The following is a 23,133-nucleotide window of genomic DNA, read 5'->3' as shown; positions in this document are numbered from 1 at the left end:
GAGGGATATGATCAACAGATATGCTTTTGTTTACCTCGACGACATTCTAATATTCTCCAAGTCCTAACATGAGCACCACCACCATGTCCGTCAGGTTCTTCAGAGGCTGCTAAAAAACAATCTGTTTGTGAAAGCCCAGAAATGTGAATTTCATGTCCCAGAGGTCTCCTTTCTGGGCTTTATTGTACAGACGGGACAACTTCAGATGGATCCAGCCAAGACCCTGGCCGTCCGGGACTGGCCCACTCCTGAGTCCGTGAAAGGAGTTCAGCGGTTTTTAGGATTTGCTAACTTCTACCGCAAGTTTGTCAGAAACTTCAGTTCGGTAGCAGCGCCCATATCTGACCTCACCAAAAGGACAGGGGGGTCCTTTGTCTGGTCTCCTCAGGCAGAGAAGGCTTTCAAGGACCTCAAGCACTGCTTCTGTACTGCACCCATTCTGGTCCTTCCTGACACATCGCAACCCTTCATTGTCGAGGTGGACGCTTCGGACAGTGGCGTCGGCGCTGTCCTCTCTCAACGCTTGGATGGAAGGTTGCACCCCTGCGCATACTTCTCCCACCGGCTGAGTCCTGCGGAGTCCCATTATGATGTGGGTGATCGAGAACTGCTTGCTGTCAAACTGGCCCTTGAGGAGTGGAGGCACTGGCTGGAGGGAGCTCAACATCCATAACCTGGTTTGGACGGACCACAAAAACCTGGAGTACCTCCAGCAAGCCAAGAGACTTAATTCACGACAGGCTAGGTGGGCCTTGTTCTTCAGTCGGTTCAATTTCACCCTGTCGTACCGCCCCGGCTCGAAGAACACCAAACCTGACGCTCTTTCCAGACAGTTCTCTTCCACTAACAGGGAGAGTGAAGTTGGGCCTATTATCCCTGTGTCCCGGATTGTGGCCCCTGTCCGCTGGGGTATTGAGGAGGCTGTCCGACAAGCTCAACACCAGGACACCGGTCCTGGGACGGGTCCACCTGGTCTCTTATACGTTCCACGTCAAGCTTGGGCCAAGGTCCTCCAGTGGGGTCATTTGTCCCCTCTCACTGCTCACCCGGGGGCCCGGAGGACCTTGGATTTCTTGAAGAGACGCTTCTGGTGGCCAGACATGGAGAAAGAAGTGAGGTCATTCGTCCTGTCCTGTGAAGTGTGCACCAGAAGCAAGAACCCACGGCAGCGTCCCCAGGGTCTCCTGCATCCTCTGCCCATTCCTCAACGTCCCTGGTCTCATGTGGCGGTCGACTTCATCACGGGCCTTCCAGCTTCACAAGGTAACACTGTCATTCTAGTTATAGTCGACAGGTTCTCAAAGGCCGGTCGTTTCATACCTCTATGCAAGCTCCCTTCTGCCCTTGAGACCGCCAAACTAATGTTCACTCATGTCTTCCGAGTCTTCGGACTCCCACAGGACATCGTCTCCGACCGGGGGCCCCAGTTCTCCTCCTGAGTGTGGTGGGGGTTCTGCAAGCTGATCGGGGCCACTGCCAGCCTCCCCTCTGGGTTCCACCCCCAGTCTAATGGCCAGACTGAGAGACTCAACCAGGACCTGGAAACCACCCTGCAAGGCCTGGCGATGGACAACCCGACATCGTGGAGCACCTGGTTGCCATGGGCGGAGTACGCCCATAACACCCTTCAGTCATCGGCCACCAGGTTGTCTCCATTCCAATGCCAATTTGGGTTCCAGCCACCTTTGTTTCCTGAACAGGAGAAGGACGCTGGGGTGCCCTCGGTCAATCATTTCCTGAGACGGTGTCATAAGACCTGGAACAAGGTCCGGAGGACTCTCGTCCATACTTCCAGGGCCAACCAGACTCAGGCCAACCGCCATAGACCGCCTGCCCGCAGCTTTTGCCCTGGACAGCGGGTTTGGTTGTCTGCCAAAGACCTTCCTCTACAGGTAGAGAACTGCAAACTTTCCCCTCGTTATGTTGGCCCCTTCAAGGTAGTGTGCAGGGTGAACCCTGTTGACTACCGGCTCCAGTTGCCCCGGTCTCTGAGAATCAATCCCACATTCCACGTGTCCCTGTTGCGGCCCGTACTGTCGTCCCTTTATGCCCCCGCCCCTAGGAATCCCCTGCCTCCCCACATCCTCCGTGGACAGACTGTGTTCACTGTGCGCCGCCTGCTGGACTCCCGCCGGGTCCGTGGCGGTCTCCAGCACCTAGTTGACTGGGAGGGCTATGGGCCTGAGGAGTGCTGTTGGGTCCCCGCTCAGGATGTTTTCGACAAAGGACTTTGTCGGGACTTCCATTTGGCCCATCCTGATCGCCCTGGGAACGTCAGGAGACGCTCCTTGGGGGGGGGGTCCTGTTAGGCTATGTGACAATCTTGGCCTCTAGAGGCCGCTATTGTATCTTTGACATGTCATGTTTGTTTTGACAGCTAGGTGGTTTGTGTTTATTTTGACAGCCATGTGCTTCTCTGTTTTGATGGTCATGTGCCTTGTTAACTGTCCCACCCATTCTTAATTGCCTGGTCATGTGTTCAATTACTTTGGGTATTTATACTACCCCATTTTGTGTTTCTTGTCACTGAGTCTTTGTGCTGTTTTATGGTGAGTCACTGTTGGACTGCATGCCTTTGCCTGTTGACTTTTGTTTTTGGTATATTGCTCTTTTGGGACATTTTGACTATTTTTTGTTACTTGGAACTTTGCCATTTTTGTATCTTCTGAGCATTTGGATTTTTGCTTTCTCTCCCTTGGTTTTGGATTTTTGAACTCTTGGAACTTTTGGATGTTTTTTTTTCTTGTATCTCCTGTTTGCTTGGATTTACCTTTGTGGATTTGTTTTATCTCAAGCTGTGGATTTTTCTGGACTTCTGAGCTTGGGCAAATAAACTCTATTGAACTTTAGCTTTGATCTCACTCCTCTGCACTTGAGTCATTCCTCTGCTTAGCCTAGTGGGTGTTTGCTGGGTTTCTACATTAACAACCCGGGTTCAATTCTCAGCACAACCTAACAGCAGGATTTGATGGAAACCGGACCGTGAAAAAAATAAAACAGCTTAGCACCAAAAGACAGTGTTGTGTTTGCTCATATTTGTGAAAAATTTGAAATGGTGGTGGAGAAACAAAAAGAAAACTTTTGGCTAATCACAGCGTACCATAGAGATCTTCCAATGTCACTGTAATCAATACAGATATTGATGATGCTAAGGCAACTGTGGCTTTCATTAAATATATCTTTGGTATATGTGAGCTTTTGGGAATTTGGTATCGCTGTGTTTAGGAAGCCTGGGCAAACCCCACCTTGTGGTTATTGCTATCAAACCCAAAGTAGTGGATCCAGAGGACGACTTCATAGCTGCCCTTCTCCCTCGCTCCCTAACACTCTCTGATATACTTAACCTTTATCAGAGGAGCTGATTGGTAAAGACATACAACTTATCTGAAAGTTATGACAGGATGAAGTAAGCCAAAAGGACACTTCAGCTCTTCATCGTTATTCTTATGATTCATTTAGCTGAACGTACACACAGATCATTCTCACAGTGTGGCCCTAATATATATGCATGGGCCACATGTCTTTATGCTTTTTCCTATCCCAGTGCTTTTTTTTTTCTCTGATGGCAATAGGCCTGTGAAAACACCCAGCAAATACCAGGCTTTACTCATGATAATATGATAAACAAAGTACAGTGTCTTGCAAAAGTATTCATCCCCCTTGGTGTTTGTCCTGTTTCATTGCATGACAAGATTAAAATGGATTTTTGGGGAGGTGAGCACCATTTGATTTACACAACATGCCTACCACTTTAAAGGTGCAAATTTTTGTTATATTGTGACACAAACAATAATTAAGATTACCCCCCCCCCCCCCGAAATCTGGAGTGTGCATAGGTATTCACCCCCTTTCATATGAAACCCCTAAATAAGAGCTGGTCCAACCAATTCACTTCATAAGCCACATAATTAGTTGATTAAGATCCACCTGTGTGCAATCAAAGTGTCACATGATCTGTCACATGATGTATGTATAAATCACCCTGTTCTGGAAGGACTCTGACTCTGCTACACTACTAAGCAAGCAACATGAAAATCAAGGAGCCTCCAAACAGGTCAGAGATAAAGTTGTGGAGAAGTATAGATCAGGGTTGGGTTATAAAAAAAATCCTAAAATTTGAATATCCCAGGGAGCACCATTAAATCCATTATAGCAAAATGGAAAGAATATGCCACCAGTGCAAACCTAACAAGAGAAGTCCACCCACCAAAACTCACAGACCGGGCAAGGAGGGCATAAATCAGAGATGCAACAAAGACACCAAAGATAACACTGAAGGAGCTGCAAAGATCCACAGCAGAGATGGGAGTGCCTGCCCATAGGACCACTTTAAGCTGTACACTTCACAGAGTGGGGCTTTATGGAAGAGTGGCCAGAAAAAAGCCACTGCTTAAGAAAACACGTTTGGAGTTTGCCCAACAGCATGTGGCAGACTCCCCAAACACATGGAAGAAGATTCTCTGGTCAGATGAGACAAAAATTGATCTTTTTGGCCATCATGGGAAATGCCATGTATGGCGCAAACCCAACACCCTGAGAAAACTATTCCTACAGTGAAGCATGGTGGTGGCAGCATCATGCTGTGGGGATATTTTTCATCTGCATGGACAGGAAAGCTGGTCAGGACTGAAGGAAAGATGGATGGCACTAAATACAGGGCAATTCTGGAGGAAAACCTGTTTGAGTCGGCCAGAGGTTTGAGACTGGGACGAAGGTTCACGTTCCAGCAGGACATTGACCCTAAACCTACTGCTAAAGCTACACTGGAGTAGTTAAAAGGGAAACATTTAAATACCTTGGAATGGCCTAATCAAAGCCCAGACCTCAATCCAATTGAGAATCTGTGGCATAACTTGAAGATTGCTGTATACCAACGCAACCCATCTAACTTGAAGGAGTTGGAGTTGGAGCAGTTTTGCCTTGAGGAATGGACAAAAATCCCAGTGGCTAGATGTGTTAAGCTAATAGAGATATACCCCAAGAGCTGTATACCCCTTTTGCAGCTGTAATTGCAGCAAAAGGTGGCTCTACAAAGGATTGCCTTTGGGGGGGTGAATACCTATGCACACTCCAGATTTCTGTTTTTTCATCTTAATTATTGTTTGTGTCACAATAAAACAACAATGTGCACCTTTAAAGTGGTAGGCATGTTGTGTAAATCAAATGGTGTTCACCCTCCAAAAATCCATTTTAATTCCAGCTTATAATGCAACAAAACAGGACATACACCAAGGGGGATGAATACTTTTGCAAGACACTGTATATGCTTGTAAAGGGGTGGAATCAACCCTTAAATAGAAAGCACTTCAAAGCAATAAATGCTTCTTACTTAGATAAATGTGGCCCAATGTATTACCAAGAATCTAATCATTACACATTGGCTGAAAAAAAAAACAGTTTGGACACTTAAACCACTTTTACAATTGTATGTACTTCACTGCATTAGAAAAGATGTCAAGCCAAGTGACATTTCGTGTAAAGGAAGGTACTACATGCACGCTTTTCAAGCAAAGCTCCCGAAACTAGATTGTTATGTTTAAAAATTCGAAAAAATAATTGATGTAACGTTAAAAATTAGACTAAGCATTTGGACACTTAAAATTATTCTGGTTGTCACAGTTAATCCATAGTTAATGTGGTGAACTACAGCATGTGGTTACTCTGCTCAGGGGACCTGTATGAAATTGAAGATAATTGACTCCATACATCCACTGTGTATTACCTTGGGACTAACTGGTTAAAAGTTATTGAAAAAATGTCTAAGAAGAGGGAAGTAAGTTTTGAGAAAAGATCTCAGCAACACGTAGCAACACGAAACTGGGAAAACTCACTCTTGAATATTAGGATATATAGAATATTAGGGCAGCCATGCTGGCCGTCAAGGTCTTCCTACTGCTTTTTGAGACACTTTCATACAGGTCAACCTATACAGATTGTCCGGAAATTATATGGATTTTAGCTCATTTCAAGGGCGTACGGGCGTATAAACAAAGTCTTACGGATTTTCAGTATTTTCTGACCTAAATTTATTTTGTGTATCTTACAACCCTGATTCCAAAAAAGTTGGGACAAAGAACAAATTGTAAATAAAAATGGAATGCAATAATTTACAAATCTTAAAAACTGATATTGTATTCACAGTAGAACATAGACAACATATCAAATGTTGAAAGTGAGACATTTTGAAATTTCATGCCAAATATTGGCTCATTTGAAATTTCATGACAGCAACACATCTCAAAAAAGTTGGGACAGGGGCAATAAGAGGCTGTAAAAGTTAAAGATACAAAAAAGGAACAGCTGGAGGACCAAATTGCAACTCATTAGGTCAATTGGCAATAGGTCATTAACATGACTGGGTATAAAAAGAGCATCTTGGAGTGGCAGCGGCTCTCAGAAGTAAAGATGGGAAGAGGATCACCAATCCCCCTAATTCTGCACCGACAAATAGTGGATCAATATCAGAAAGGAGTTCGACAGTGTAAAATTGCAAAGAGTTTGAACATATCATCATCTACAGTGCATGATATCATCAAAAGATTCAGAGAATCTGGAAGAATCTCTGTGCGTAAGGGTCAAGGCCGGAAAACCATACTGGGTGCCCGTGATCTTCGGGCCCTCAGACGGCACTGCATCACATACAGGCATGCTTCTGTATTGGAAATCACAAAATGGGCTCAGGAATATTTCCAGAGAACATTATCTGTGAACACAATTCACCGTGCCATCCGTCGTTGCCAGCTAAAACTCTATAGTTCAAAGAAGAAGCCGTATCTAAACACGATCCAGAAGTGCAGACTGTAACGGTTCTCATAGAGGGGCGGAGCACAGAAGACGGCAGGACAGAGTTCAGGTTGGTACAGCGTTTTTATTGCCACACTTTTCAGTGAACAACTATTTTAAATCCACAGACACACACACAATCGGCGTCTCGTTGGGGGACGAGCTCCCTCTGCTCTCGCTCTCCCTCCTTAAGTAGGGCGCGGTCACTGGGAAGACACACAAACACAGGTTAATTGACGTCAGGTGTAGTGATTCTGCCACTTACCTTCCCTGACTCCGCCCTCCTGTCACAGACCGGTGCTTGACCACGCCCCCGCTGCCACACAGACGTCGTCTCTGGGCCAAGGCTCATTTAAAATGGACTGTGGCAAAGTGTAAAACTGTTCTGTGGTCAGACGAATCAAAATTTGAAATTCTTTTTGGAAATCAGGGACGCCGTGTCATTCGGACTAAAGAGGAGAAGGACGACCCAAGTTGTTATCAGCGCTCAGTTCAGAAGCCTGCATCTCTGATGGTATGGGGTTGCATTAGTGTGTGTGGCATGGGCAGCTTACATATCTGGAAAGACACCATCAATGCTGAAAGGTATATCCAGGTTCTAGAGCAACATATGCTCCCATCCAGACGACGTCTATTTCAGGGAAGACCTTGCATTTTCCAACATGACAATGCCAAACCACATACTGCATCAATTACAGCATCATGGCTGCGTAGAAGAAGGGTCCGGGTACTGAACTGGCCAGCCTGCAGTCCAGATCTTTCACCCATAGAAAACATTTGGCGCATCATAAAACAGAAGATATGACAAAAAAGACCTAAGACAGTTGAGCAACTAGAATCCTACATTAGACAAGAATGGGTTAACATTCCTATCCCTAAACTTGAGCAACTTGTCTCCTCAGTCCCCAGACGTTTACAGACTGTTGTAAAGAGAAAAGGGGATATCTCACAGTGGTAAACATGGCCTTGTCCCAACTTTTTTGAGATGTGTTGTCTCATCTCATCTCATTATCTCTAGCCGCTTTATCCTTCTACAGGGTCGCAGGCAAGCTGGAGCCTATCCCAGCTGACTACGGGCGAAAGGCGGGGTACACCCTGGACAAGTCGCCAGGTCATCACAGGGCTGACACATAGACACAGACAACCATTCATGCTCACATTCACACCTACGGTCAATTTAGAGTCACCAGTTAACCTAACCTGCATGTCTTTGGACTGTGGGCGAAACCGGAGCACCTGGAGGAAACCCATGCGGACACGGGGAGAACATGCAAACTCCGCACAGAAAGGCCCTCGCCGGCCACGGGGCTCGAACCCGGACCTTCTTGCTGTGAGGCGACAGCGCTAACCACTGTGCCGCCGAGATGTGTTGTTGTCATGAAATTTAAAATCACCTAATTTTTCTCTTTAAATGATACATTTTCTCAGTTTAAACATTTGATATATCATCTATGTTCTATTCTGAATAAAATATGGAATTTTGAAACTTCCACATCATTGCATTCTGTTTTTATTTACAATTTGTACTTTGTCCCAACTTTTTTGGAATCGGGGTTGTACTTGAACATCGTCAGCTGATCGTCGCAAAAACATACAAAAGCTCGATTTATAGACAAAGAACAGCGTGTATGCAGGGGCAGATAACCCAGACTATGTGAAACCGGATGTTTATTCCTCAAGCCTCGTGCAGTATCACGACTGCGAGATATAAAAGTTGCGGCGTCTGGAGTTAACGACGTGAGGGAACACACAAGGTCCAAACTACATCAGCGAAATTTGCACCAGAAACAGAATCAGCCACAAATGACGATGTTTGCAAAGCCTAAGACCGATGATCAACCAACAAGTGTAATAAGAGCAGAAGTTATGATCTGTAATTTTATTTATAAGTTGACTGTGGACAAAAATGGTCTTTGTGAAAAGTATCCCATTGAAATGGGAGCAGCCTACACTTTGACTGACAGTGCACAGACAGTGGAGTTTGAGTGTTTTCCCTGAGTCTGTGAAAAGTATTTTCCTTTGGAGTGGGAGCAGCCTACCCCATGAACAATAGGATAGCAGTAAATGTGTATTGTACAAATGTACATCAAAATAAAAGTTTGGTGTGATTCGAAGGCTATAAGGATTTTATCTTGATTTTATGGATTTCTTCCTCTGATACTACAGGTGGATGCCCAAAGGGGTTGACATGTATGCACTTTCATCATGGAGGAGATTAAGAAACATTTTGGGTCAGCACAGTGGTGTATAAATATTTGCAAAGGCACAATATCAACCTGAATAGAATAATACTATTATAGTATATGAATGAACCATTGAATTGTGTAGTGTCATGTATTTCATATCTTTAAATTGCTGCACTGTCTTGTGACAGTGATACCAATAATGAGATACAGTACACATCACAGTTACGAATATATTTCGTATATTTATTCCTTTCTTTGCCATCACAAGCCATGTGCCAGAAACAACACCACAACCTTTATTATGGTGTGACTCTGCTGGGTGCCTGGTGGACAGCAGTGAACCAGCACTTTCGTGATGGTGGAGAAACCATGGCTGAGGATTACAGTTGACTTGCCAACTTTAGGACTGCAGTTGTCATGAACAGTTTTGCACTCAAGTTTCCATCAGTGAAGAGTTATAACTTCACCGAAACAGACTTTATGTTAAAACTGTTAAAAATGTTATAATCACGTTGTCTGTTATCACCCAAATGAGGATGGGTTCTCTTTTAAGTCTGGTTCCTCGAGAGGTTTCTTCCTCGTGTCGTGTGAGGGAGTTTTTCCTTGCCACCGTCACCACAGGCTTCTCATTGGGGATAGATTAGGGATAAAATTAGCTCATGTTTGAAGCCATTCAAATTCTGTAATGCTGTTTTGCGGCAATGTCTTCTGTTAAAAGCGCTATACAAATAAACTTGATTTGACTTGGCTTTTACTTTACATCATTACTGTATAGTTACCATCGAATATTATCGGACATAAGAACTAATCGATATCGAGCCGTGGTAGTTTTAGATTATCTACAACTAAGGAAAGATGCTCATAATTGCTACTGAACTATACAACAATTATATTTACACAAGTGTCTAGAGTAAGAAATTCTTCAGGTAAAAAAAGCATACAATGCAAAGATACGTTGCCCACTATGAAAATAAAACAATATTTTTTATCCATATTTTCTGTAAAATGTGTTAATAAATAATCCCATGTTATTTGTGAAAAAGCAAATTAAAAATAAGCACTGCATTAAAACCCATCTATCTTATGTAAATAAAGATATACATTTTGTTCTCTGGTGGTCAGGTGTTTATGAGATATGGTGTCTTGCACTTACGATCAGGCACCATGTGATGTCGTACGGTCACAAAAAGCATCAAAAATCGGGTCAATACATTAACTAAGCAATGGCGTAATGGTTAGAGAAGCAGCTTTGGGACCAAAAGGTTGCTGGTTTCATTCCCTGAAACAGTAGGAATGGCTGAAGTGCCCTTGAGCAAGGCACCTAAACCCCAACTGCTCCCTGGGCTGATCTGCTTATGTTGTATGTCGCTCTGGATAAGAGCGTCTGCTAAAAAAAAATGCTTGTAACATTAAAATGCTGTATCATTACCATATTTTCTTTAGTATGGAGCTCCACTTTGCGTGCAAGGAACTCCACTATGAGACAAAGAAGAGCCTTGTCTTTGAGAAATTGCTTTTTATTTCAGCAATGATTGTATAAATTATAAATAAAGGCAGCACAACCCTGAATGAAATAGTTTATCCATGCCATATAAACACAAGCTTTCATTAAAACATATTTGTATTTTATGTCATTTCACTATTTTGTTGTTCATATGAGACAGGCTAAGCAGTGAGGTTGATGACAGTCAAACAAGGCATCAGCTTGCCACAGGTAGTCGACATTTAAAACCAGAATATTGGTCAATCTGTTTGTGTAGACTGTTGACAGAAGAACAAGAATTTTTCTTCAAGCGAATATGTCGGTAGTTGTACCGTTTTAGCCTTAATTGATTGATGTCCTTGTATTTGACGATGCTAAATATAGGAAGCAAGCGTTTAAAAAGTCTTGTCCATTTATAGAAGTGCTTAAAAATACTATACTTGAGAATAGCCAAAGTGTCATGTTTAGGCAACATAACTTTCTCAAAACAAGACGATGTTTCCTCATTATGTAATCAGGTATTATTGATTTGTTGTATAGCATGCAGTCCACATTAAGAACAGATTATTAGCTTATCCAGCCGATAGGTGGTGAGCTTATGTCATCATGTGTTGTCCGTCATCCGTCCGTCGTCTGTTGTTCGGCGTCATCCACATTTCATGAAAATCACTTCTTCTCTCTCAATTCTTCACCAATTTTTATTCTTTTTGGCACGAAGGTACGTCTGCCGGGGTTGCATATAGTTTCCACCCAAAATTTCCATAATTGCAATTAATAATGAAGATATGGAGTAATTAAGCCCTAACAAGCAGTTTCCACACAAATTGCTTCTTCTCTCTCAATTCTTCACCAATTTTGATTCTTTCTGGCATGAAGTTGGGGTACCAAGGTGCATATAACTTCTACCCAGATTTGCTTAATTACAATTATTCATGAAGTTATGGACTAATTAAGCCTTAATGAGCAGTTCAACAAAAATCGCTTTTACTCCTCACCGTTTTGGATTCGTTCTGGCAAATACTGTAGGTAGGTATTCCTAGGGTGTATGTAGCGTCTATATATAGCTTGTATACAGTTTGTATATAGTGTAGCTTGCAACATTTATTGCACAAGGTGGCTCACTTTAGATCGTTCCTCCTGGACTAGACAGGGCCGGAGTGAGCTACACCATCATTGATGGTCTCGTTGGTAAATGTGTTTATTTCTATACAAGAAGACAGAGTCATCTATATCCCCCGCCCTATATACCAACTATATACCAAGTTTCAAGATATTATTTGTCACATTTTTCAAGTTCTGCTGCAGGAAACCAACCCTACCTCTTTACACTGACCTCAGCAGCCCATGGCATAAACCCACCGGACCTTTGGTCCAGGTGAGCTCAAAATGAAAATTTCTCACATTTCTTAGTATCAAAAGGCACATATACATTACTTAATCAACACATATACCAACTTTTAAGACCATACCACTCATAGTTTTCAAGTTCTGCTCTGGAAACAAAACCTACCCCTAAGACTAACCTGAGAGATGAAGTCTGAAATTGTTTCCATGGAAACATGAAAAATTTTAATTTCTCAAATTTCTTAGTATGAAAAGGTACATCTACATCACCTTGTTAACATGTATACCAAATTACAAATACATATCGTTAATAGTTTTGGATATATGCTCCGGAAACAAACATTGCTCTTAGAAACTAATTCAAAATCTATTTTTGATGTAAAAATGTGAAAAATACTTTTTTTTTCAAAAATTCAAAATAACAAAAGGCACCAGTTCACATGTTACTTGATATGTATCCAAAGTTTCATGAAGATATCTTCAGTAGTTTTAAAGATATGGCCCGGAAACGAAAACATGACCGGACGGACGGAACCCGTTTCTGTATCCCCCACCCAAATGAAGTTTGATGGGGGATAATAATCTATAGACTGGTGCATGATTTCAACATGAACACAGGACTTTACTTGATTCATGAGCGCAAAACTAATAGCAGTGTTTCCCACACATGGTTGCTCTCTCAAATACTGACAGCCACCAAGTCGTATTTATCTCATCTCATCTCATTATCTGTAGCCGCTTTATCCTTCTACAGGGTCGCAGGCAAGCTGGAGCCTATCCCAGCTGACTATGGGCGAAAGGTGGGGTACACCCTGGACAAGTCGCCAGGTCATCACAGGGCTGACACATAGACACAGACAACCATTCACACTCATGGTCAATTTAGAGTCACCAGTTAACCTAACCTGCATGTCTTTGGATTGTGGGGGAAACCGGAGCACCCAGAGGAAACCCACGCGGACATGGGGAGAACATACAAACTCCGCACGGAAAGGCCCTCGCCGGCCACAGGGCTCGAACCCGGACTTTCTTGCTGTGAGGCGACAGCGCTAACCACTACACCACCATGCCGCCCCCGTATTTATCCCATTAATAAAATAAAGTATTAAGCCTGTCAAACCCAGGGGCACTGTTTTCATTTGGCTTTTAATAGAACAGAGAAAGTGGGAGTGTTGTAGGGAAAGTGGTGATTGAGCAGACCTTTCCTCAATCATGTGAAAAAAAAAGAACTCGAGACAAGATTTGTATGATTTTTCCTTTAATTGAAAAATTAGGAATTCAGTGTAATATGACAAATTACAGGTATTGATGATGCTAAGAAGACTGTGGATTCCATTGGAGATGTCTGGGGAATGTTGGTAGAGGTGTTCAGATCGCCTGGGCAAAACCCACCTGGTTGTTTTTGCGATCGTAGACAGAATAGTAAACCCTGAGGAAGACATCACCAAAAATCCAGAGAGGCTGGTTGTTCTGAGCGGGTAGGTAGGTGGGGTAGATGGCAACAATGCAGTAGCCACTCTGGGTCTCCTGTGAGCATATGGACAAGATAATTAGGCTATGAAGTTCCTCACTGTTCCTTGGAAAAACAGAGTATATTCTATAAATGTTTGGTGTAGCAACAGTTGGAGAGAGGAACTCACTTGGATGTAGGCGGAAGGAGCCAGAGGGAAAGTCACCTCACTGATGGTGAAGGTCAGAATGGGGAGATTGTCAGCCTGGCTACAGTCCACAACATACTGCAAAATAGAGTGAGACAGATGTTCAGGCAGAGATAGAAGATTTGTTGATGTGTTGATGCGCAGATACGGGCTGTGAAGAAATTCAAGTCAGCAATAGTACTGACAGTTTTGTGCAGCTGACTACAGGCTTGTAGTACTCGAGTTCAGGGCTCGGACTCGAGTCCGACTCGTGCCCTGATTTTAAAGACTTGTGACTTGACTTGGACTTGAGCACTGATGACTCGGACTCGTGCATTAACTGCATTCGGACTCGTAAATTGGAAACGAGGACTCGGATTTTTTCTTTATTTTTTGTAACATGCCATAATAATTTGGCATAAGATATTTATATCTACATTCTTTTTTATACTAATTTCGTGCAAGAGTGTCACACCTGCGTGCTTTGGCGTGTGCATCAGATAGGCTCTCGGGTGCACGCTGGACAGCACACGCTGAGCAGACTGTTGCGCGCTCGCCGTAAACGACTCACACCTGCACAGGATTAAGGCGCAATCAGCGTGCCGATAGAAAAACTGTGAAAACACGCTTATTTTGCGAAGTATTGAGTTGCGTTGCTGACACATTACCGAGCCTTATTTCCTTGTTTGGTTTCTTGATCCCTGATTTCCTGTTTCTCGTCTTTGATTCTGCCGAGTCTACGATAGCCTGTTTGTGCCTCGCTCGACCTGTTGCCTGTTTCACCGTTTTATGACTTTGCCTGTGCCGTTCTGGATTGTTTACCATCTTCACTTGTATTAATAATCACACCTTCTGCACTTGCATCCGTCTCCCAACCATCTCTGACAGAATACTTCACACTCCCTGACAAAGAGAAGCGCATTCACCTGTTCATACGTCATGTTCAGGAACAAACTAATGTTAATGGCGCTAGAACAGCTACCGTCAAATGGCGCGGTTGGAGTGTTGAACTCAGACTCGAAATTTTTTTTTATGACTTGGACTTGAGGTTTAGTGACTCGACTACAACATTGGCTGACTATAAAGAGTTCTCGAACATAATCATTGACATTTGGTTTGATCTGCGTTTGGGATTTTTTTATTGATAGCTCCTTGGTTGGCAGGATGCATTACATTAGGCCATCCTTAAAAAAAAATCTGTTTCCTGTGAGCAAAAAAAAATTTCAGTCGGGAGTGAGGGATTTTTTTTTTAATTTTTTTTATTATATATGGATGGATAAGAAATCACAATGCTGTGTTTGCTTTTTCTTTCAGTACTTTTTTATTACAAAAGCAGACACATTTAATAAAATGACAGTTAAATAAACTGAAACTTGTACAAAAACTTTAAGTTAGCATTTTAAATGCTGACTGCAACATTTGCAAAACTTTTACAAAGGTACTTAAATGTCCGACACACGGACTTTTTGTAGTTCTAAATCGACCGTTAGGCCTAGTTCGGATGAAATTACACTATTAAAATGATCACTGAATGATTTGTTTTTCTGAATCTTTACTATTTTGTTGTCGCTAGAATACCATTTTGCGATTTCACACTTAAGCAAATGTTTGAAAACTCCGGATCTCCTTCCTTCATGGTGGCTGCCATTTTTTTGTGCCGCACGGCGCATGCGCAGAGCTGATTCAGTTCAGAGTGCGCGCGCACTCGGCGGAGGCAGTAGTGTGTCGGAGGGAACAGAAGCAGAGATGACGCTTATTTTGTCTCCGGTAAACCAGTCTTCTCTCGTTCAATTACGTGCTGGCATCAAGAGACACCGTTGGTTGTAAATGAAACCAAACTGAGTGGTTGGAGTGTGTTTTCATACACAAATGGAGAAATGTTCGCTGAGTGTGTAATTGTGTAGCCCCACTGCAGACCGTTGTCGTTGTTAATTCATAGCATGCTCAGTGGCGTGAATGTGTCATGCACCGAAAATAAGAGATTTACAAGCCAGGAACGCCTCATGATGCAATACGCAAGAAAAAAAATATATTTACTGCCATTTTACCTTGTATTTGAATAAAGTGAATAAATAAATAGTCTGTGGAAAATACATTTAATCCTGGGAACTGCACTGGAGTTTATTTTGTGTTTACTCCCCCCGGCTGGCTACTTATTTGTCGTGGCTGGCTAGTATGAGCCTTAGTGGAAAGCCCTGAGAATGCGGAAATGCCAAGTTCGATTTTAGATTTACGAACCCGAAAAAAAATGTCGAAAAACCGGCGTTAAAAAAAAAATTTCACCCGCACAAACGGCACTCACTCGGCCGGTGGACCGGAAACAGAACATTTTTTAATAATGGCCTTACAGGGATTTAGCAGACGCTCTTATTCATAGCAACATACAACGTACCCAGAGCAACCTGGGGAGTAGATGAGGATTAGGTGCCTTGCTCAAGGACACTTCAGCCATTCCTGCTGATCCAGGGAATTGAACTGGTAACCTTTTGGTCCCAAAGCTGCTTCACTCACCATTAGGCCATGGCATCCCCTATGACCATGGCTTCAAGGATGCTGTTTATTTCGCTATATTCTCTAACAAACTCTTCCAGCAACAAGCATATTTATATTGAGATGACGTGTCACTGCTTGCACATGGGCTCGATTAAACTAATTATGTGATTTCTGATGGCAGAACCAGTTTAGGATGAATACTAACACAATCATGATTGTTGCGTTTTATTTGTCAATAGCGTTGCAAACTATATAGATACCCTTCCCTTAAATATTATGTAGAGTCATGACATATAATCCCAAAGAAGTCAGTTTTGTTTCCTGGTTTCAGCAGTACAAAGAGTGAACACTTGTGCAATTCACTGTATGTAGTCTGTCAGTGTTTGTGAGTACCTCGCCATAATCATTCTGCTGTGCCCCAATATACTGCATCAGAGAGGAGATGACGAAGCTAGGGGCATTGAGGGCTGGGCTACCGGTGTCCACAATGGCCTGGCAGCCACCATACTGAGAGCACCAGCCAGTCTGCTGTCCTTCAATCTGGAATCTGAGCCAGATTAGTGTTCATGGTTAGAAGAACAACAAACATTATATTATGACTGAACTTCAGGCATGGCAGGAAAGATTGGTACAGCAAGTATTTTGTTTTATTTTTTTGAAGAATGACCAGTGATGAAAGTTACTAATGCATAAGAAGCTCGTTATGATGAATTGCACCTACTCCTGAATGCCAATCTGCCAGTAGGTCTCAGCAGTCACTGGTGTCCAGTAGATCTGACCCTGATACATGCTGGTGTCCACAGCACCGAAAGTTACTGCACTGCTAGACTGTTCTGAGCTGAACAATCCGAGTCATGCAGGTTTAGCCAACCATCCACATCAAAACAATAATGAACAAAATCGCTATATTTTTCAAAGCACTATATTTTTAAAGCTAGACGGCCTTTCGATTTCATAAAATTGGTGAAATTTAGTTCCCTCTGAAATTTGGTCATTGTGATGTATGTTTATTTCTGTAATATCTCCAAAAAAAACAAAAAAACAGGCCATTCTGTGGCTGGGAAATTCTTTAATTTGAGGGGATTCCTGAGCAAATAATGTGCATGAACTCACTCGCTTCGTGCAGTCAAGCAGACAGAGGAAGTCCTTGTGTGCATGCGCAGGTTTATCTTCTTCTTCTTCTTCTTTTTGGGTTTTATGGCAGCTGGCATCCAGCGTTGCATTACTGCCATCTACAGGTTTACCTTTGACGGTGCACTGACAGTTCCATCATTCTGTCGCTAAATGAACAGCTGATCACACCGAGGTGCTCGCTGACCACCGATATTTATTAGTTTGGTCCTGCATTTCCTTTCCTTCGTATATAACATAACGTCTTTTCTTCTCGCTTTCCGTTACTGTAGTCAGTCTTTTGTTTCATTTGCGTCCTCCATTTTTCTCCCCTGTTTCAAATTTGTATCCCACAATGCCTTGTGCGAATGGGGAAAGTCCACCACGTGATGCATGACGTAGTATCTTGAATTGGGTCATGGTGAAGCATGAAAAAATAGCAGAGAATTTAGGGCCACATGGCACTAAATTCATTAATCGTTCTATTTTTAAAAAACTAATAGAATTGGAAGTCTGTGATTCGAATTCAGTAGCTTTCGGTCCACTAAACAAAAATAATTAGGTGTCAGGGAAAATTATTTTTATGACCTAAACTTGAAAACTCTGAAAGGCAGTATAGCTTTAATGCTGTAGTGCTTTTTGTCTTTCATTTATGTCAAAGATCTCTTGCTTACTAGCTCAGATAGACTCCAAACAAGTTTTGTTCGAGGAGACCCTGCTGCATCATGTTGTCCATGAGGGGCATGGCATTGCCAACGGAAATAGACTGGTAGGCCAATCCAAGAATCCCATCAAATGGAGCCATCAAAAAGGTGTGGCTTGGCTCATTGGTGCTCAGACCGATTACCTGGTTAGGGACTTGGATGCCAGATAGCTAATGAAAGGGAAAAAAGGAGAATCTCTCCTTAGTGCCCTGTCACACTACGACGTTCTCACCAGCGTTCGAGTAACGTGTTGCGAAACGCAGAGGAACGTCGAGAACGTTAGAAAAAAGTTACAAGAAAGTTAGACGAGCGTCGGCAAACGTTGGGGAACGTCGAGGGACGTCGGCGAACGCTGAGGGTGAAAAATAGTTTTGGGTGTGCACAAAAATTCAGGACGTTCTATCAAAACGCTACTTACACGTTAGAGGAACGTTACACGAAAGTTTGCGGGTGTTACTCGAACGTTACTCGAAAGTCAGGACGTTCCCTGGATGCTAGGCGGACGCCGGCCCATCAGGGTCGAGTGTCCAGCGCGTGCCTAGCGCTTGGGTAACGCTTGCCTAATGCCTGTGTAACGTCCATCGAACGTCTGTCCAGCGTGTCGCCAACGTTTTTCAGCGTTCATCAGCGTTCGCCGAGCGTTCTTAACGCTCATGTAACGTTCTTTCAACATCTTTCTAACGTCTGTCAGCGTTCTGAATTTTTCCAGCGTCTGTGTAACGTCCAGAACATTACCTGGACGCAAGGCAGACGCTACCCAAACGCTATGATAACGCTATCAAAGCGCTGTGGACGCTATGAGAACGCTAGGTTTTGCTGCTATTTTGGACCACAAACGTCGCCTGACACTGAGGGAACGTTGGCTGAGCGTTACCCAAGCGTTACAAGACATCGTTGACCTAGAAACTTAATTTGAAGAACGTCGACGTTCCCCGGCGTTTCTCAAATTTTTAAAAACGCAACCAAACGTCGAACAAAACGCTATAGTGTGACAGGGCCATTAGTGCTGTGTTCTAGAGGCTCACACACCAACAAAAGGGCATGACAAGTCAATCAGATCACATTTACCTCTTAAATATCAATGCAAAATCTATGAATAAACATCTACATCATAATGAAAATGTCACTCCGTTGAGTCCCTGGTACATATATTCATTTCTTAAAAAGAATGAGAGAAGATAATTTGATTGGATATCACCGAAACACACCTTTTGTATTGTGCTTATTTTAACCCAGACCCTTTATACCATCGCACTGCTTTTAATCAGATTAGTGTCTGTGCTGATGATAATAAAAATAATGAAAAAAAAATCTATAATAATCCTGCACTTTATTTTTGATACTGATCTAAATGTGCCCCTTTGTCTCTGACAGTGTGTACAACATTTAGCATGGAACATAGACCAGCTGTCACGTTTAGGTTTCTCTATAAAACAAAATACAACACTCACAGTGACAGTGTCATAACCAAAGACAATACTGATCGTTCCAAATCCGTAGGGCAGGGAGAAGGTTTGGGAGGTGGAGCTCTGGTAGGTGGAAGACTGCTGAGGGTTGAACTTGGGGTGTGCAGCTGAAGGGAGAAAAGCCACAGCTTTGTTATTTGCTCTGTCTGCAAATCTCACGGCTATGAACCTTGGTATCAGTGTTTCTAATGCAGGAATGCACCACTGTTAGAGTGTATAGAGACAAACTTACCACATGCCTGGGTGCTGCAGTACACAGAGTTGATCCACAGATTGGAAGAGCCTGTGTCAAAGAGCACTTGGAAGGACTGGGGTGGTGTCCCTACGCTGATCACGCCATAGTAGTATATCTGAAACACAAGCGTTAAGCTGATTAGATGAATACTTCATCTGGTTTAAGAAATAAGGTTGGGATTTGACTTACATCAGCATAGTTTGTAATGGGAGTTATGGTGGAAGTGGCCAGGATGTCACGCGGCTGATATTTAAGAGCTGGATCAGTGCGGGGCAGATGGATGCCCTTCTCCCTCAGACGCTCTCTGATGGACTTACCCTTTATCAGCGGAACCCTGCACAGAGGACAAAAAAGCCTTGGCTAAACATCGTAAAATCAACACCTTAAAACACATGAAGACCTGTGGGTAAAAATGAAAAGTTTGAAGAATGCTGAACCAAATTTCAAACACATAGAGCTTACTTGATGGCTGCCTCTGACAGGATGAAGCAAGCCATTAAGACGATGAAGCTCTTCATGGTGATTCTTGTCCTCCGTTTACCTAAACGAACACATAGACCATCCACATCGCAATGCCTTTTTATACACGCACCAGCTGCATATTCTTTTATCCACAAGCTGTATACACTTTCCAAATAATTCATGATAATACTGATAAGACGCACAAGATACGCACCAGTATAGTAATTAAGTAGACTCTCAAAGACAAAGCACTAAAAACAATAAATCAAATGCATCTTACAATGGTGCTTGAAAGTTTGTGAACCCTTTAGAATTTTCTATATTTCTGCATAAATATGACCTAAAACATCATCAGATTTTCACACAAGTCCTAAAAGTAGATAAAGAGAACCCAGTTAAACAAAATGAGACAACAATATTATACTTGGTCATTTATTTATTGAGGAAAATGATCCAATATTACATATCTGTGAGTGGCAAAAGTATGTGAACCTTTGCTTTCAGTATCTGGTGTGACCCCCTTGTGCAGCAATAACTGCAACTAAACGTTTCCGGTAACTGTTGATCAGTCCTGCACACCGGCTTGGAGGAATTTTAGCCCATTCCTCCGTACAGAACAGCTTCAACTCTGGGATGTTGGTGGGTTTCCTCACATGAACTGCTTGCTTCAGGTCCTTCCACAACATTTCGATTGGATTTAGGTCAGGACTTTGACTTGGCCATTCCAAAACATCAACTTTATTCTTCTTTAACCATTCTTTGGTAGAACGCCGTATGTGCTTAGGGTCGTTGTCTTGTTGTATGACCCACCTTCTCTTGAGATTCAGTTCATGGACAGATGTCCTGACATTTTTCTTTAGAATTCGCTGGTATAATTCAGAATTCATTGTTCCATCAATGATGGCAAGCCATCCTGGCCCAGATGCAGCAAAACAGGCCCAAACCATGATACTATCAACACCAAGTTTCACAGATGGGATAAGGTTCTTATGCTGGAATGCAGTGTTTTCCTTTCTCCAAACATAACGCTTCTCATTTAAACCAAAAAAGTTCCATTTTGGTCTCATCCATCCACAAAACATTTTTCCAATAGCCTTCTGGCTTGTCCACGTGATCTTTAGCAAACTGCAGACAAGCAGCAATGTTCTTTTTGGAGAGCAGTGGCTTTCTCCTTGTAACCCTGCCATGCGCACCATTGTTGTTCAGTGTTCTCCTGATGGAGGACTCATGAACATTAACATTAGCCAATGTGAGAGAGGCCTTCAGTTGCTTAGAAGTTACCCTGAGGTCCTTTGTGACCTTGCTGACTATTATACGCCTTGCTCTTGGAGTGATCTTTGTTGGTCGACCACTCCTGGGGAGGGTAACAATGGTCTTGAATTTCCTCCATTTGTACACAATCTGTCTGACTGTGGATTGGTGGACTCCAAACTCTTTAGAGATGGTTTTGTAACATTTTCCAGCCTGATGAGCATCAACAACACTTTTTCTGAGGTCCTCAGAAATCTCCTTTGTTCGTGCCATGATACACTTCCACAAACATGTGTTGTGAAGATCAGACTTTGATAGATCCCTGTTCTTTAAATAAAACAGGGTGCCCACTCACACCTGATTGTCGTCCCACTGATTGAAAACACCTGACTCTAATTTCACCTTCAAATTAACTGCTAATCCTAGAGGTTCACATACTTTTGCCACTCACAGATATGTAATATTAGATCATTTTCCTCAATAAATAAATGACCAAGTCTAATATTTTTGTCTCATTTGTTTAACTGGGTTCTCTTTATCTACTTTTAGGACTTGTGTGAAAATCTGATGATGTTTTAGGTCATATTTATGCAGAAATATAGAAAATTCTATCGGGTTCACAAACTTTCAAGCACCATTGTAGATATGGTCCCCTCGCCAGTGCAGTCTCTCTGAAAATGTACCCAAGAATCGGAATATTACGTACAAGTCCTATGTACTGTTGTAGAGTAAGAAAGTCTGATCCCCTGCATAAACTATTCTAATTTTGCCATTTATTAAGTGAGGAATAAAACATTTGGGGTCATGCTGTTATGGGAAAATAATCCATGACTTGGTGCTCTGATGTAGCTTGATGTAATGTAGAGGTACATTTACTACCCCACTGATCATTTTCCTCTAACAGTATTTCCTGAAGTGTCCCCCCCCCCATACACATTTAAACTTTTAATTTATTCATGAATGACAAATCTTGCTTTTTTAATCCATTTATAGTTGCATCGAATGTTTAAATAAAACAGTGTATTTTTGTATAAACAGTGGCACAAGAAAGTGGCATGTCAAAATCTAGAGCAAGGAAAGGGTATGAAAAAACTTTCTTTGAAAATGTGAAGAAAAATGGAAATGACTGTTTTTTTTTTTTTTGTGACACGAGAGCTGTGTGTCATTCTAGCGTAATACAAGAATAGAGCTCACTGTGGACCGAGTGCTTCTCAGTACGAGGTCATTTTCACAACTTTTCCATATCTCAGTGGAAAATAGTTATGTTAAGCTTTCTTTGGATTACATAAGAGCTTTATCTAGATCACTGCAATCAATGTAACATTTCTTAGCTCTGATTAAACTTCTCGCTGAAAAATGTTGTTTCTCTACTTCGTAAGGGAAAATTATAGCAACACAAAACCAAAAGTTATTTTAGTTTACTTACATCTCTTTTTTTTTTTTGCCAATTACCACCCTCTAGCTCGCTCTCTCCTATCACACGCACTTCCGCCAGAACACCTGAACCACACCTTTTTGAACTCGTGCCGTGTCACAGGACAGCTGAACACATAACACACTCGGAAGAAAGCACTATCTACACTGCAAAAAAACTGAAAACTGAATTTGAGGAGAAAATTACTTAATACCAGTGAAATTATCTTGCTGCATGGACAGGTATTTTTACGTGATAAGATATCTTAGAATAACTTGGGCGCAATCTAGAACTAGGTTTCATAATCTCAGAATTGGTGTCTTGTATTCTTTGAATAGGAAATGCTCGATCGTTTCTACTATTTTCAAGATATTTTCACTTGTTAAGATATCATTTTTTGCAGTGTAAAATAATAGACATACGCCAGTGATTGGCTAGTGTCACTCTGATTGACAGGGCAGAGCGACTAATGTCATCCCTCCCACCTACCCAGAGAGCAGGGTTAATTACAGTATGCTCTCTTGAAGTCCTTACCATGGATGGCTGTGGCATCACTGGGAGCTGA

At 42.4% G+C, this 23,133-nt stretch overlaps 1 protein-coding gene and 1 pseudogene across 1 annotated transcript in view; one reads left to right on the top strand and one right to left on the bottom strand.

Annotated features, from left to right (window-relative positions):
* Positions 1 to 19,959, bottom strand: part of LOC132887334 (uncharacterized) — a 52,918-nt pseudogene extending 32,959 nt beyond the window's left edge.
* The window catches only part of mapk8ip2 (mitogen-activated protein kinase 8 interacting protein 2), a 186,397-nt gene that overhangs the window by 93,142 nt on the left and 70,122 nt on the right, over positions 1 to 23,133 (top strand). The gene's annotated exons all lie outside the window — the stretch shown is intronic.

This window comes from Neoarius graeffei, chromosome 6 (assembly GCF_027579695.1).
Source record: "Neoarius graeffei isolate fNeoGra1 chromosome 6, fNeoGra1.pri, whole genome shotgun sequence".
NCBI classification, from domain to species: domain Eukaryota; kingdom Metazoa; phylum Chordata; class Actinopteri; order Siluriformes; family Ariidae; genus Neoarius; species Neoarius graeffei.
Note: the sequence above shows the minus strand (reverse complement) of the source record. Positions and strands in the feature narration are given on the sequence as shown.